This window comes from Lepidochelys kempii, chromosome 1 (genome assembly GCF_965140285.1).
Source record: "Lepidochelys kempii isolate rLepKem1 chromosome 1, rLepKem1.hap1, whole genome shotgun sequence".
NCBI classification, from domain to species: Eukaryota; Metazoa; Chordata; order Testudines; family Cheloniidae; genus Lepidochelys; species Lepidochelys kempii.
This window is the reverse complement of record NC_136380.1, coordinates 185,582,889-185,600,405: the sequence shown is the minus strand read 5'-3', so window position 1 is coordinate 185,600,405 and position 17,517 is coordinate 185,582,889. Positions and strand designations below refer to the sequence as shown.

General features: G+C 42.9%; 1 protein-coding gene across 8 annotated transcripts in view; it reads right to left on the bottom strand.

The window, feature by feature from the left end:
* HTR1F (5-hydroxytryptamine receptor 1F) overlaps nucleotides 1-17,517 on the bottom strand; it is a 193,664-nt gene that overhangs the window by 136,820 nt on the left and 39,327 nt on the right. The gene's annotated exons all lie outside the window — the stretch shown is intronic.

The window sequence follows — 17,517 nt, the reverse complement described above, 5'->3', positions numbered from 1 at the left end:
TGCAGAGTCCTGCACTTAGGACGGAAGAATCCCACGCACTGCTCCAGACTAGGAACTGAATGGCTAGGCAGCAGGTCTGCAGAAAAGGACCTAGGGGTGACAGTGGACGAGAAGCTGGATATGAGTCAGCAGTGTGCCCTTGTTGCCAAGAAGGCCAATGGCATTTTGGGATGTATAAGTAGGATGTGACAAAGTTCCTGCTCTACCTTGGTGGGTCTTGTGCTTATTGGTGGATTTGCTCGCCTTGGAGCTTCACAGCATCCCTCAGTTTGCCGTTTTTCTGAACCCACAGTCGACTCCTCCTGTGTCTGACATGGAGTTGGGAGAATTTGGGGGGAACCCCCGCCCGCCCTCTGCTCCAGGTTCCAGCCCAGGGCCCTGTGGAATGCAGCTGTCTAGAGTGCCTCCTGGAACAGCTGTGCGACAGCTACAACTCCCTGGGCTACTTCCCCATGGCCTCCTCCCAACACCTTCTTTATCCTCACCATAGGACCTTACTCCTAGTGTCTGATAATGCTTGTACACCTCAGTCCTCCAACAGTCCGCGTTCTCACTCTCAGCTCTTAGTGCCTCTTGCTCCCAGCTTCTCTCACACACACCACAAACTGAAGTGAGCTCCTTTTTAAAACCCAGGTGCCCTGATTAGCCTGCCTTAATTGATTCTAGCAGCTTCTTGATTGGCTGTAGGTGTTCTAATCAGCCTTTCTTAATCGTCTCCAGAAGGTTCCTGATTGTTCTGGAACCTTCCCTGTTACCTTACCCTGGGAAAAGGGACCTACTTAGCCTGGGGCTAATATATCTGCCTCTCCTCTATCCATCTGGCCTGACGTGATCATTCCCCTCTATTCAGCATTGGTGAGGCCTCATCCGGAGTACTGTATCCAGCTTTGGGCCCCACACTACAAGAAGGATGTGGAAAAATCGGAAAGGGTCCAGCGGAGGGCAACAAAAATTATTAGGGGACTGGAACACATGACTTATGAGGAGAGGCTGAGGGAACTGGGATTGTTTAGTCTGCGGAAAAGAAGAATGAGGGGGGATATGATAGCTGCTTTCAACTACCTGAAAGGGGGTTCCAAAGAGGATGGATCTAGACTGTTCTCAGTGGTAGCAGATGACAGAATGAGGAGTAATGGTCTCAAGTTGCAGTGGGGGAGGTTTAGGTTGGAAAAAGGAAAAACTTTTTCACTAGGAGGGTGGTGAAGCACTAGAATGTGTTCCCTAGGGAGGTAGTGGAATCTCTTTCCTTTGAGGTTTTTAAGGTCAGGCTTGACAAAGCCCTGGCTGGGATGATTTATTTGGGGATTGGTCCTACTTTGAGCAGGGGGTTGGACTAGATGACCTCCTGAGGTCCCTTCCAACCCTGATATTCTATGATTCTATAGATTTTAGCTAACATTTTAAAAAAATATTTTCCAAACTGTCCCATCTGGCATAGCAGTAAACAACAATCCGTATGTTGAAAACAATGTTTGCTAAAGTATCTAATAGAAGACTAAGATTTATCCATTAATTAACTATCAATTACAGTAGGTTTGTAAACGCCACAGTGTTGACACTAACACCCAGATAATTTCAAAAGTATTAAAATAATACTGGAAAGAACTTTGTAGCAACATATTTAAAGCACTCATCTTTATGTCTGAAGATATACACTCTGATAGGTTTAAGAATGTTTATCATAATATTTACTTTGATTCTCATTTATATAAAAACAGTCTGTTGAAAATGTACACATACTGAAATATAGGGAAGACATTTCCACCTAAAAGTGTAAACACCACCTGTGGGTAAAAGACACCGTGATAACTGGATGATTTTCTGAATGAGTTAGAACTAAACATGTGCTCAGACCCTGGTCAGTGACACTGTTTATTTGTTGCCCACTGTGAAATATATTAGGCATGTGCGTTCAATCAAAGCAGCCTTTTGGGGGCTTTATCGCTAGACCAATATGTACTTTGATTTTAAAAAGAAATATAAAAAAGGGATCAGAATTATTATACAATATGACAATTATTAGTTACTGCTTTACAAGAATGAAGAAAATGAGACCCTCAATTCATTGTACTGAAGAGTTCTTCTTAAATACTGAAAAGATATTAGGAAGGTTTCTGATCTCAGCTGTATCTGCAATTCCAAGTAAGTCCATTAATTTAAGATTTAAATTTAAACTGATGTAATCAAGTTTGGTATCTAACCATCTGATTTTTTCTCCTTAACATATTCATTGTGTGGTGGACAGTCTTCATATTTATTATCTGGTCTATGAGAAATTAACAGCTTGTCCATTTTAACAAAATGAGAAATTACTTTGAACTTAATACTGAATATCCCTGGCTGCTTACCATCCATGCTATTTCTTTAGAGCAACACAGTGGATCTAAACATTAAGTCTTCTGAAATTTAAAGCAATTAAAAGAAATAGAAATTTTAGAAAGTGATCTTTTTAACACTATTTAATGTGTTATTCAATTGAAGAACAAAAACAACTTTTCCCCTGGTAAGTCTTGGTATGGTATCATAGAAACTAAAGACAATAAAAGGAATATATTTTATTTATACAGTAGAAATAAATGTGAACAGCAGCAGCATTAAATCCCAATCATTCCAAAATTTATAATCGAGAGGATAAATTCTTTCTCAAAGTCTATAGTCTGAAAAATGATTGACATAAATGGCCTCTCACTCAGGTATGTTATTTATGTGTATTTGGAGTCATACCTAACTTATTTTTAACACTAACATTTTCATAGCATTTTCTTATGTTAGCTGTATGGCGACGGACATCTGATACAGCAGACTAGATTCAAATACTTCTATTACATCAGAATTGTTTACCAAGTTCTGGACAGTAACAGCTGAATCAAGCCTTAGCTGAATATATTAAATTAAATACAACATAGAACAGAGAAAAACATGCTAGAAAACTTTATTCCCAGCTAAAATAGTCTGTCAATCAAACCGAATGGTAGAACTAATGATGAATTGTTATAAAGGCAAACTACATGGAGATAACTCAAGAGAACAGATAACTATACTGGTTTCTTATACATTTTATTGTACCTATATTTCTTTATTTCTAAATCAAATTATTTATTCAATCCTGAGATCCTCTATCCTTTTTCACTGAATAAACACAATAGAAATATGTATTGCTTATACAAGATGGTTTTGACACTAATTTTCAAGAAGAAAGTTAATGAGGAAGTTAGAATCAGGCTGAAAGCAGAAATCACAAAATTGAAATTTATTACATATATTTACAATTGCTACAGAAGATAGTACATTTAGAATTAATGAAGATACCATATGCACTACAAAATAATAGACATGAAGGAAAATGGCTTGGTTAAACAGAGAAGTACAGTTTACCTGGATTAAAAATGCTAACAGAAACAGAGAATTGTTGGCATGCAAGATACATAGATAAGAGTGCAAGGGCCCAAACCTTGTAAATACCAATACCCAACTGACCTTAGCCGGACACCCCCCCCCCCAAAACAACAACAAAAACAAACAAAACTGAAGGGTGACCAACTTCTAAAAAGCAATTCTGGAAATAAAACAGATTAACTGTACTTTTCATTCACATAGTCCCTTTCATCATAATCTCACAAAACTTTACCAATATTAAATCTCACAACAAATTTGAGCGGTAAGCCAAGTCTGAGTAAAATGAGGCAGAGATGTTATTTGAATTACCTAAACGACAGGCATCAGTAGCAAAGGATTCTTGATTCCCAGTTCCCTGCTTTAACTGTGAAGTACTCTAGACAAAAATAGCAGTAGTGTTTGCTCAGTAACATTTAGAAATAGGCCATATCTATACTACAGAGTTTACAGCTGTGGGCATAGCTGTATCGATGCAGCTGCACAACTGTAAGATCTCCCATGTAGCCGCTTCATGCCGATGGAAGAGAGCTCTCCAACCGGCAGACTTCAACTATCCCCAACGAGCGATGGTAGCTACATCAGCGGGAGATGTTCTCCCACCAACATAGCACTGTCCACACCGGCATGTCTGTCGGTGTAATTTATGTCGTGCAGGGGTGTGGTTTTTTTTCCACACCCTTGAGCAACCCAAGTTACATCAACAAAACTGCTAGTTTAGACATAGCCTTAGCTAAGGTTGCAACAGGACATCTCTCATCCACTCAAAACCCTAAAAGCATGGAAGAAAGAAGTGAAGGGGAAGACTTGTGAATTCCTTTCCACCTTCACGTTGCCTACAATGCCGTCAGTAACTCCACCATTCTACAGAGTTTACACTTCCATTCCCAAACACATACCCCAAAGCAATACAGTACATACTCCAACTTCATCAAACGTGCAGTCCAATGAAAACCCTTCAGTGACCACCTATGTTTATATCCATTAGATCAACAGATCTGCCATTTGGCTATCACACATTCCATGCATTTGAGAAGTTATTCTGAGTTAATGCTGCCTAGGTCATTGTTAAGGTTTTGTATTGTTCTGATCCTGGTAGTGAATGAAGACAGACATGCGGATGAGTTTTAAGTGACAGGCCACAACTTTACTAAATTTAGCACAGGGGAGGGATGCTACCCACCCTTTCACCCAGACTCTCACGTACAAGGCATTTTAAGTGACTCCAGTGTGGTGGTTGTGGGGCTCCTTCCATGTAACCCATAACTCGGGGTAGCCTCTGCTTAGCCTATCCCAAGGAGTCAACTTGCTCGGCTGAGTCCTATCACCCTCCACTCCCACAAAGGGGACAGAAGGTACTAAAAAGGGAGAGAAGATCTCAGCCCATGAAGGCCACAAGGTTGCCCCCATCCCAGGAGCATAAGCCCCGTCAGCAAAATACCATGTCTTTTACAGCTGGGAACTGGTATTTTAACCACACTGGGAACTGGCCATAAGTTGCAACGAGCTAACACCTCTATCAAGTACTATCACTAATTACTAAATCCTATTGGTATTTAACTTAACTGTGCCTCCAGGATGCTGCAAGGAAGGTGAAGAGAAAAAAAAACAAACAAACCCCACACTGGGCCTCTGTCAACTTGGCTTTAACGGGAAAGAAAAAAATTCCTTCCTGACCTCAAAACAGGCAAACAAACAGTTACACCCACAGCATCTGCAAAACACAGCTCTGAAACTACAGTTACTTGGAGGAAATGAAACAGAGACGATTGTCATGGTCCAAGCTAAGGTTTAAATTAATGAAAGGCTAAAGCAAGGGACCAACCAGCTCCCTACCTCTTCCAGCAAGTCATCTCTGAGTTTCCCAGCAACCTTATCTCCTCCCGCTTACTACTAGGGCTGTCCCAATCACCACTGGTCCCATCAAGATTTTCACCTGTTGATGCAGGTATGTAGGATTCTGAGTACAAGACTGTTCTAAAGAGGTCTCCTTACTTGCAGCCATGTCATTTCCCCCCACCAAACACACACCACCCCCAATAGATCAGCAGCAGGGTTTGAACCCCTTGATGAAATAGTAAAGACTTAAGTTACAGGAGTAATTATCAGCCCCTTTTTAACCCAGCCACTAGAGGATGACTTGACATAGACCTTCCCAGTGGATTACACAACTATTTACTAGTCAGCAGTAGAATATGGGTGATGAGAAATCCTGGATTCTGTCTCTGGAGAAGACTAGCGTTTACAGTGGTTAAAGACAGGATAATCCAAACTGATTTAGTGACTGAAAAGCATTTAGACACAGTGGATAAGACTAAATTTTGTCATGCTGGAGACCTGAGCTTTGCACAGAGTGACCTTGCATTAGCTGTCTGCTAAATTACTTAAATAAAGTGGGAGAGCATTCAGCAGCCCTTCTGTGTTTTCTATGTTGGGGTTTACAGCTGTAGTTAATAATAACAGTAGTGAAGTGCATGGGAATTGAAACAGCAGTTAGAGGTGAGATTAGACTTCCTCATGTCCCTTCTTAGTCAGGGAAATACTTGTATGCAATGAAGTTGTAGCCATGTCAGTCTCAGGATATTAGAGAAATAAGGTGGGTGAGGTAATTTCTATTGAACTAATTTCTACTGATTAAAGAAACAAGCTTTTGAGCCACACAGAACTCTTCTTCAGGTCTGGGAAAGGTACTCCAAGCATCACAGCTAAGTGAAAGGCGGAACAGATTGTTAGTATAAGTAGTTAGCACATAGGGACCATTCAAGGTAGAGGGGCTGTTCAGTCCATGATGGACTGAACAGACACACTGGATTTGTGTCTTAATACAACAATCTGTAACCCACTGGCCCACTCTTTCAGTACCATGAATGCAGAGGCACTAACGGGCCACTGTACCTTGAATGATCACTTAGAATGTATGCTAAATGCTTATGCTAAACAACATGTTCCACCCTGCATTTAGCTGTGCCACTCGGATTCTTACATGTTGGAGTATTATACAACAGCAGTTTAGAAACATTTAAGCAGCACGGAGCTGGTGATAGTGGCCATATCAGAGGAAAAACTAGTATAACAGTAGACTTTAAATAGCAAACTCATAAGTGAGGAGAATACATGGCTTAAATAGAATTCTTTATGTATAGAGCAGTATCACGAATTAAGAACAAAATACACACACACACACACACACAAATAAAAGCTCATTTTCAGGTGAGCAATACCATGCTATAGTTCACAACTTCCAGATAAGATGATTGCAGGATGCTCCTGACAACTACTCGGAAGCTTTAGTTAGCAGAGAACGCAGCCTCTTGCTCACTTAGCAAAGCTAGCTGCTTGAAGCACGGTGGATTTGTACTCTGGTTATCAATTTTTTTTTCTGGGTGCAAATCAATATGCTGATTTTGCTCTATAAAGACCTACAGAGCTTGGATCTTGGATACCTTGCGTGTCAACTTTCCCTCATGCACCATCTCCTCAGTTGTAAACAGATGCAGTGCTCTTGCTAACGTTCCCAAGTTTTGAACTCAGTGGGTGGGGCACTCTCAGCTCTGGAATTCACTGTCCCTGTTGATTTGACAAACCATGAGCTTGCTGAGTGCAAAGTTAATCTGTTTTTTCTATGGGTAGGTCTATACTGGCAGAGTTCTATAGGTCTATACTGGCACCAGCAATTACAGCACCGCTCAGAGAGTGCTGAAAGGAAACTGCTGTTGTGTGTTCACACTGTCAGCTGCCTGCGCAATAGCATGTTCACACTTGCGGCACTTGAAGTGGTATTTGGAGCAGTGCACTCTGGGCAGCTATCCCACAGAGCATCTCTTCCTCTTCTGCCACTAAGAGTTGTGGGAAGGCAGAGGGGGCATCCTGGGTTGTGTGTGAGAAGAGGGTGATTGAGTGGGAGAATAAAGACTATGATGGGGTGAGGACAGCTTCTTCAGGTAGGCAATGTTTTTTATATACTGTTTATACTGTAAATATACCCAGAATTTTAACAATAGGTTCATTTGTATAAGTCAACAATAGATTTAAGCTTATATTCCCTTTTTGATGGCAACTGTACATTTTAAGCACCAGTACACTGAATACTTATGTTTCCGTTTTCCTCTCTCTTGCCCTTTGTTTTTATCATTTCTTTAGCTAGATTCTCAACCTCCTCTCACACTCTTTTTATTCTGACTCCTCTTTATTTTATATTGCCTTTTGTTTCTTCCCATTCCATCTTTTTCTTTCATCTTTCTGGTATTCTCTCTGACCTACCTCTCAGTTTATTTTTAACTCCTGCTTTCAAACGTATTTCTTGCTTCACTTGTCTCTCTTTTGTAACACTAAGCTCTCTTTGTCTTGAATATTTTGAAGGAGAGGACTTCCAGCATTGTCGGGTCTGTATTGCCATCTCATCATTAAAATGGACTGAGTGGAAAGTCCACTTTACAGCATCTGTTGCCTAGCAATCTGCTTCTCAGGTTCCTTCAGCTCAAGAGTAGGCTGAATGATCAAAGATTTTTAAGGCAAGCGGAGAAGAAAACAGTTATTGCAATCAAAAAATAGTGCTCCCTGGAAGACTTTGCATAGTAGTTTTTTAATATTACAATGACCAAACCCTGGTATTATTTTATACCCTATTCGCCACCACAAGATACCAACAGTTTTAAGATGTGATTCATTTTGCGAAGTGTACAGCAGCAGCATGTTGCACTAAACGTTCATTACTATCAACAATTGTTCAATGGCCTATCCGTATGTGACACAAGTTAATAGTGTTAGTCCAATTCCTAGCAGGCAGGTATTTACATCACCAAAACCATTATCACAACTGGCATCTTGGTTGGTAATCTCAGCGGAAGCCAAGGGCTTGACATGGTATGTCCCACTAGGATACTGCTAAGGCACACTAAATGGGGTAGCTTGGAAAACTGCAAGTTACACTCTTGATCTCCATATTGTACACAACACTTAACTTTGTTTTAAAAAATCTGCTGTAACAATGCTTTCTAAACCAATTTCCCATGAGAAGAGAAAGTTTTTGATACTGCTGTGATAAGTGGCTAAGTCTCATCCAAAGAGCCCACACTGAACTTGCTGTTATATGGTCCCTGACTAGTACCATTTGCCACCAAATCCAAAATTAAGCCATTAGTTACTAGCTTTGTACTACTCAGCATGCTGCTAGATAGCAAAAGAGAACAGGGAAAATCCTGCCCTCAGTTACATCCCTGCAAAACCCCACTGATCTGAGTCAGGACCCATGGATGAAATCAAAGACTGAATTCAGACAATATACCCCAAGGACATACGTTTTTTGGCAAAAATTTTCAAAAGCATGAAATAACTTAGGAGTCTAATTCTCACTGACTTACAAATGCAATTTTACCCTAGGAGTTACTCACAAGTCCACAACTATGTTCTCCCTATATAAACACACACAAAGTACATAAAGAGGAAAAAAATCATGAGCAAAATCCTAGGTGCAGACATTTCCAAAATGGTAAGAGGTCAGCCTATTATGACTAATCACATAGTTATCTTAGGTTTCAGAGGAACAGCCGTGTTAGTCTGTATTCGCAAAAAGAAAAGGAGTACTTGTGGCACCTTAGAGACTAACCAATTTATTTGAGCATGAGCTTTCGTGAGCTTAGTGTTCTCTCTTCATAAGGTTGCATCCAGTAAGAGATCTGATCATCAGATTTTTCAAAAGCATAATATAGAAGCACAGGGGAAACAGAGATCTCAAGTTCCAACACTCCAAAGTGTCCACACTGGCTAAAACAGGTAGGTATGTATCTCCCTGTTCAGAAGATGCAGTTTTTCCTTTGCAAAATAACTTTGAAACCCCATAATGCCACTTTTACACACTCATTTTTCCCTCTCTGAGGTACACTCCTGCAACCTAAACCTGGGATCTGAAAGGACACCTGCATTCTTTGTGATTGGAAGGTGATACTACATAAATGAAATTTCAGACCAAAGAAAGTCCTCCTTTATAAAAGTAAAACCAATTTTTCTAGTTACACAAGCCTAAGGATTTTCATTCTTCTAGACCTAATTAATGGGGTCATCTGTGCTGTATCAGATTCCTTTCAGACTGAAATTCTGCTAAACAACTACTTTCTAGAAATTATTTTTAATAGCCTTTTCTATTATACTAAAAACAAGGGCTTAATTAGGTTGGGTCGTGGAGGGTCAGTGAGCCAGTTGAATGTTCACATACTGAACTCCAGAAATCTGTATATTTATTTAAGTTTATTTTTAAGTTTCCATTCTTTTGTTTGCAAAATTGGATTTCAAACTGAGAAACAAGAGTAAATCAATGCAGTGATCTTCATTTGAGTCTACACAGAAATTGAAAGTGCTCTGAGAGGAGTGTGAATTGCCTCTATTCATTTCAATGCAGTGCTAACGCCCGAGCCTAGTGATAATTTAAAATGTCAATATTTCACCACTCAAAGCATGCAAGGAAGGACAACAACCAGCTGATATTTCTGCATGCGAAGCATGGAAAAAGAATGAAGGTAATTTTATGAAGATGTGCAGAACCTATTGTGAGTGGCAAGTAATCCTGGTGTTCCACATAGGGGTTAGGGAGAGGGCTGAGATTGTACCATTATTCCCTGCCCCTCCCCACCCAGTTTTACTCGTGGCTATGGCTGAAATCCTAGTCATCTCCCCATGCAATCTTATCTCCAGCTATGGGTGAAATCCCAGGCACATCTGCTTCATAAAGCCCTGAAGACCTGCATAACCTGCTTGGGGTCCATAGGACACCTGCACAGCTCTTAAAGGGTTCATCTCCACAAGGCAGCTACACATTGCTTATGGAGATACTTAACTTTTCCCTCTTCCACTTCCTGTATCATATCAAACCTGATTCCCACCTATGGCAATTAGGCCTCTGGATCGAAGATCAGGGCAGGCAGCATGTATAAACAATTTCCTCCCTTGGTGGTTTGGTGTTTAGATGTTGCTTGTCATTATTAGAATTGGGAGCACTGGCTGTTGGGAGTCTGAAAGGACAGGAAACAGGAAGGAGGGGAGAGGAGTTGAAGAGGCTGAGGGAGAGCTACTGAGGGTGCAGCAGCAGCTTGGAAAAGAGGTTTCCACTTTAAAAAATAAAGTCCTGTTGAAGTTTGTTAGTACATTGCCTGCTACTACAACAGGTGGTCAGTTAGTAATGGAGAGACTGAATGGCTGCTTGGTCAGAAGAGAGATCTCCTGGCTAACAGTTCCAAAACAGAGCAGCAAGCCAAGTAGAACAGAGGAGGGTCCATGAGGACCCATTCCCCAACATTGTCAACAAAGGAGGAGAAGATTCACGCCAGGAATGGTCCCACACAACAAAAGCAGAGACCCTGTTTCCAGTCTCTCTCATTCTCACCTTGTCCACATAGGATTATTATTTTTTGTTCTGCAAGAGCTTTCATATTCCCCATTAGTACAAATAAATAGCAAGACAAGCTCCCAAGAGCTAAGTAGAGTCTAAGTAGACTAGAGTCCACAGAGATGCAAGAAGATGGTTCCGGGGATATCTGTCTAAGGCCTTGGTTACACTTCAGAGTTTTTTCACCAAAAGGCAGCTTTTGGAAATGAAACGGTGCAGGTGTACACACTCCAATTCCACTTTCAGTGATAAAACTCTTCAGTGTTGGTGACAAAATAAAAACCACCTTGATGAGAGCCACAGGGCTTTTTATGCAAAAGTTTTGTTGCCAAAGTGCCAGTGTAGACAACGTATTTAATTTTATTGCTTTAATTGGCTTCTAGAAGGTGTCTCACAATGTTCATCCTGATCACTCTGGTCAGCAGTTCCAATTCTGCTGTCCTGCAGCTAGGTAAGCAGCCTTCTGCTCTCCCCCTTTAAAGCCCTGTGAATTTTTGAAATTCTACTTCCTGTTTGCTTGGCATGGAGAGCTCAGATCGCATATTCCCAGCTGACAATGGTGGCTCCATGTGGGAAACGCTCTCCCGTTTGGACCAATGCAGAGATTCTGGATCTGCTCAGTATTTGGGGAGAGAAGCCTGTGCAGTTCCAGCTGTGCTCCAGCCATAGGAATTTTGATACCTCTGGGCAGATTTCTTGAAGCTTGTGTGAAAAGGGCTATGATCAAGACATGCTGCTGTGCCGTGCAAAGATCAAGGAGCTGAGGCATGCGTACCAGAAGGCAAGGGGGGCAAACTGTGCTGTGCCACAGATCTGCCATTTTTATAAGGTGTTGGACGCTATCTTCGGCGGCGACCCCACCTCCACTGCCAAGAGTCCCGTGAATACTTCGGTAGGGCTGGAGCTGGCAGAAAGTGGACCTAACTTGGAGGACGAAGTCATCAATGAAGAGGTGGAGGTAGACGACAATGTGGAACCCATGGCGGGGTCGCCTGATGCTGCATGCAGTCAGGAGCTGTTTTCCACTCCAGAGGTGTCTAGCCAGTCTCGGTAGTTGCTCTCTGGCGAGCGAGAAGTGGGAGAGGAGACCCCTTGTAAGTGGTTTTGCTTTGTAAAGTGCGGAGGTGGGTTGAGGGCATAGAGATATAGAAGGCTTGCTGTGTTTCTGTGTGCTGGACATTTCCCCGTACAGCTAAGCAGTGTGGCGGAACAGGGTGTTGATGCACATCGTGATTTCACAGGAATCCTCCAGAGAGAGCTCTGCATAAGAACGGCCATACTGGGTCAGACCAAAGGTCCATCTAGCCCAGTATCCGGTCTTTTGACAGTGGCCAATGGAAAACTTTCCTGGAGGTACTTGGCAATCCTCTGCCAAAGGTTCTCCTTGGAAGAACTCTTCTCCTTGGAAGAACTGTTTTGTCCCTTCCCCCATGGAATCACTTGCATAGGGACCAAAGCAGCACACAGGCGAGCAGCATAGGGACCGGGGCAGAAGCTGCAAGCATGTAGCAGATGCAGCCTTGCTTCCCTGCTTACCCTCAGGAGTGAGATATTTGCTACAATGACCCCCGCCTGTGGAAAAGGGTGGGAAACTTTAGAATACTGTCCCTAGTTGACTGCAACACGACCCTTTCATATTGCTTTTCTCCCTATGTACAATGCCCCTTGCCCCAGGGAAAATTCACCATGCTTGGGGTGTTCGCTAGCATGTGTGCTTGTTAAGGGTCAGTGAGAAAGTGACTGGTATGCTACCAGAGGTGGATATTTTACGGTACTGTTTCAGTGCTGTACGTGTACTTACTCAGGCTTCTGTACATTGTTCCTTGTGCTTCTGCAGATATGGCCTTCAGAGGCACCCCTTACACCACTGGCAGAACTCCTCTGCCAGATAAGGAAGTGCCTGAGAGAGAGCAAGGAAGACACGTTCCAGGAGGTGCTGCAATACTCAGATGCAGAAAAAGATGGAATGCAGGCAGTGGAGGGAAATCGAAAGGCAGGACAGAAAAGAAAGTGAGGCATTTGTTAGGGACACAACTGAGAGGATGATTAAAATTGTGGAGCAGCAAAGCAAGATGCTGAAGTCCCTCATAACGCTCCAGACTGAGCAGATGTTTACCCACCTTCCCCTTCAGCACATTCAGAACTGTTTCCCATGCCCTCCCCAAACTCCACCTGCACATTCCTTTCTGCTTTCTCGGATTTCTCACTTTCCCATTCACTCCACCCCCACAGACACCTTATCAAATGATAGTTGGTCTTATGCATTGCTCTGAAAGTCAGCCCTACCCTGACACCCCCTTTTCTCCCCAAGCATGTGTGTATATGGGGGAGGGGGGGAGGGTATATTTTTTGTGCAGTAAAAGCAAAGATTTTTGAATGATAAGCAATCTTTATTTGTCTCCTGCAAACTGTGATGGCAGATGGCAGCAGCATGTAAACAAGCTGTTTGATCATCTGCTTACATTGAATCTTAGGCCACACAAATCACAAGTGCTTCCTTGCAAAACTCAGTTTCATTAAGCATTGCAGTCCCAGGCATAGTAACATATATTACTGGTTCTCATCTTCAGAGTGTTGCCTCAAAGCCTCCCTGATTCGAATTTCCCCTCCCACCCCCCAATAGCCCTGGTATCTGGCTGCTCAAAAGCAGCGAACAAGAGGTCTACACCTCAGCAGTCCCCTACTGAAACACCTTTATCACCCTTATCTTCACAAATATTGTGCAACATACAACACGCGGCTATGACCATGGGAATATTATCCTCACTGAGGTCTAACCTGCCATAAAGGCAGCACCCAGTGCACCTTTAATATGCCAAATGCACATTCCATGGACATCCTGCACCTACTCAGCCTATTGTCGAACTGCTCATTATGGCTGTCCAGGTTTCCCATGTAAGCCTTCATGAGCCATGGCATTAAGATGTACTCCGGATCTCCCAGGATCACTGTGGGCATTTCAACATCCCCTACTCAACATCCCCCTAATCTTCTTGTCTGGAAAGAAAGCCTCCACTTGCAGCTTTCTGTACAGGCCAGTGCTCCTGAAGATACGTGCATTATGCACCTTTCCGGACCACCCTGCGGTGATGTCAATGAAACACCTGTGGTGATCCACAGGCTCCTGCAACACCATGGAGAAGTACCCCTTCCTATTGATGTACTGAGTTGCAAAGTGGTCCGGTGTCAGAATTGGGATAAACAGGCCACCTATCACCCCTCCACAGTTAGGGGAATGCATTTCTGCAAAGCCATCCACTATTTCATGCACATTGCCAAGAGTCCCGGTCCTTCACAGCAGGATGCGATTAATGGCCCTGCATACTTGCATTAACGCAGCCCCAACTGTTGACTTCCCGACTCCAAACTGATTCGTGACTGACCGGTAGCAGTCTGGAGTCACCAGCTTCCACACTGAGATCTCCACTTGCTTTTCCATCGAGAGGGTAGCTCTCATTCTGGTATCCTTGCACCACAGTGCTGGGGCGAGCGCTGCACCAAGTTCCAGGAAGGTGACTTTCCTCATCTGAAAGTTCTGCAGTCACTGCTCATCATCCCAGACCTGCATATGATGTGATCCCACCACTCAGTGCTAGTTTCTCAAGCCCAAAAGCTACGGTCCACCATGGGCAACTGTTCTGTGAATGCCAAAAGTAATCTAACGTTGCCCCTATCAATGTCAGACAGCACATCAGGCAACTATGAATCCCGTTGAGTTAGGAACTTCACTATTTGCTACTGACAGCTAGCAGAGCACTGAAGAGCAGTACAGGATCCATTCTTTCAGACAGAGATGGCAGGGCAAGCATAAAACAAGGGATGTTGAAAAATGCCACGAAACAAAGATGGAAGCACATGGAATGTTGGGACAGAAAGCAATGGACCATGGGACATTGAACCTGGACCCATGATGCGCTGTGATCTGCTCCACCTTCCCACAAGACCTAGAGGCAGAAGGTGGAGAGCTGACCTGTGGGATAGCTACCCACAGTGCATTGCTCTGTTGTCGATGCTTCTGCCTCATGTGAGGAGGCACTCTGAAGAGAGAGGAAGACAGTGTGAACAGGTAATAACGATTTTCTTTTAGTGCTTTTTGGTCGTTGACCAAACTTTTGGTGAAAAACCTCTGCCAGTGTAGACATGGCCTTAGGTACTTATCTGGCCCCCACTACCAGGATACTGGAGCACCTAATAATCTTTAATCTATTTATTCTCAACACTCCTGTGGAGTGGGGAAGTGCTATTATCCCCATTTTACAGATGGAGAACTGGGGCAAATCACTTAGTCTCTCTCTGTCTAAGATGACACAAGAGATGTGTGGTGGTGAAGGAAACTGAACCTAGGTTTCCCAAGTCCCATATCAGCATACTAACCCCTGATCCATTCTTCCTGCCTGCATTACACAATCCCTGCTAGGGGAAGAGACAGCATTGTGTTCTGCACAGGACTGGAAGTTCATTTACATAATTTCTTCCTCCCCCAAACAGTTCTGTGCTTGCTCCTTGCTGTGCCTGCTCTTGTTCTTTTCCAGCACAGCCACCCCCAGAACTGGTCAGCACATTGTGCAAAAGGGTTGAGGTCATAAAAGAGGTTACCAGGCTCCTCAATGTCATGAAACAAGGTCAGAAGTGCCCCATAGCACTTGCTGAGAGGCTAGATTACGGTCATTCTGAACACTTAAAAAGAAGCCATATATAGCTATCAGGACTAACAGTGCGTCTACTTCATCAAATTTATCCTGACTCTTGTTCATCACCAATCCCAGTGAGCTTCTTAACAACATACAGTATTCCCAGATGAAACTCAATCAGTTACTTGAGTGTTAAAGCCCGGCAAGAATGTCAATGTTATCAAAAAGCAAAATGCGAGGAAACTAGGAAGATGAAATATATAATGGTAACTCAGTTTCAGTTTTACTTGTAAAGATTTGGTCACCTTGCTATCAATTACATACATACTATTTGGCAAAATTAAATAATGGGTTAGAAAATTCATGGCTGACATTTATTTAAAGGTTAAAAACCACACACCTAATAGAACTCCTATCCCAGTCTTGGGAGCCCTTGTTATCAGGTAAAATTTCCATAAATACAGTCGTTAAGAATCAAATCAGTACCACATTTCCCTGTTTCATACCTACAACCACCAGGCTGCAAGATGGAACTAAATCAAGATCTTCCCTCCCACAACTTCCCAAAGAAAGCCCCATTCACAGCCCCCTCAGCCTTTCCCAAACATCGCTCAAAAAAGCAGGAAACTGCAAAGGGTTCTGAAGATTAAAGAATGCACGCAGTTCTTGGACCAAGACGGAGGCGAGTGCATTCCAGAATCATGAGTTCCCTCACAGAAAACACCTGGCCAGTAGCCTCTTATCAAGGGCACCCTGCCTCCAGTAACTCTCACGTATTTAGCATTTTTTAAGTTAAAATCACCTTACACTGCACCAGGAAGCAAGTGTGCAGTCATTGCAGAGGGGCATCATGTGCTCACAGTGTGACAGTTCATTCAAACAAGCTGACATGTCATGCAGTAACTTCAGCTTTTAAAATGGCTTCCAAGTGTAGTAGAGTGTCACCTTGGTCTGGCTTGTCCTCGTCCATCCCTCCATGAATGTAAGTTGATGCCACACCATTCTGTTTTGTTGCAAGCATGTTCTTTCCATTTCTGGCCAAAGAGTTTTGTCATGGGATTGGCCCAGCATATTTCCATCTGCCCAGCGATTGCTTATGGTCTCTGGGGATCCAATCACTGATGTGGGTTTTCCACCTATTGTCTTACCTGCAGACTACATAACCCACCCACCTTAGCTTTGCATCATACATTGCCTGCACTACACTGGTCACCTCTGTATGCCTTCTGATCTCCTCATTCAGTTTATGATCATGAATGAGGAGATCAGAAGGTATAGAGACTGAAAAAACATGGACTGCAGTAGGAAGGTCTGCCCTTAAGAGAAAGGCATGCAACTTCCTTGCTGGACTCTGATAGGGCAGAAAACAAAGTCTGAGTCAATGACTCTATTTGATCCTCTTAGGAAGAGCTGGGAATCTAACCAGACTCAAATTACAAACAAATAATGATAATAGAATAACCTCCAGAGGGTAGATATATATCTCAGCCAACTCCTGCAATTGCTTCCTTCAAACCATCATGGATCCCTTCAATCTAATCTGGATTGAATCTCAGCCAATTTGTTCATACACATGCCCCAGTCTTCCCTAGACACTGGGGAAAAGATACCAGACTACATTCTCTGGGCTGGATGAAAAACATATGGATTGCTGAGTTTCTGCAGCATGCTGAAGAGCTCTCCTCCCATCTCTCTTTACTAAATGCAAAACATTTAGGAGCATATGCCTCAAATGAGAAAAGTAGCAGCACAAATCTTTGTTGTATCCCTTACAGGAGAGGAGAAAGAGTAATTGCCCAACAAGTATCACCTTGTTTTGGAATGGGTTTGGAAGGAGAGGCATTCTCCTGTCCCCAAACAATATTATTCATTCCTCCCTCCCTTGGAGATTAGCATGTTTCATCTCCAGGCAACCTGTGCTGCCCTTGGGTGCTTCTGTTGGGTACCGCAGCTATTGACGATATGGCAGCCACCACATGGTGGGAAACGGGGGCTTCTCAGGGAAAGGGCCACCAAAATCTTAAAATAATTGAAATCAAGATTAACCACTTACCCACCCTGACCCTTATGAGAAAGTCACTGATTGCTTCAGTCCTTCAAAGGTCATCTAATCAG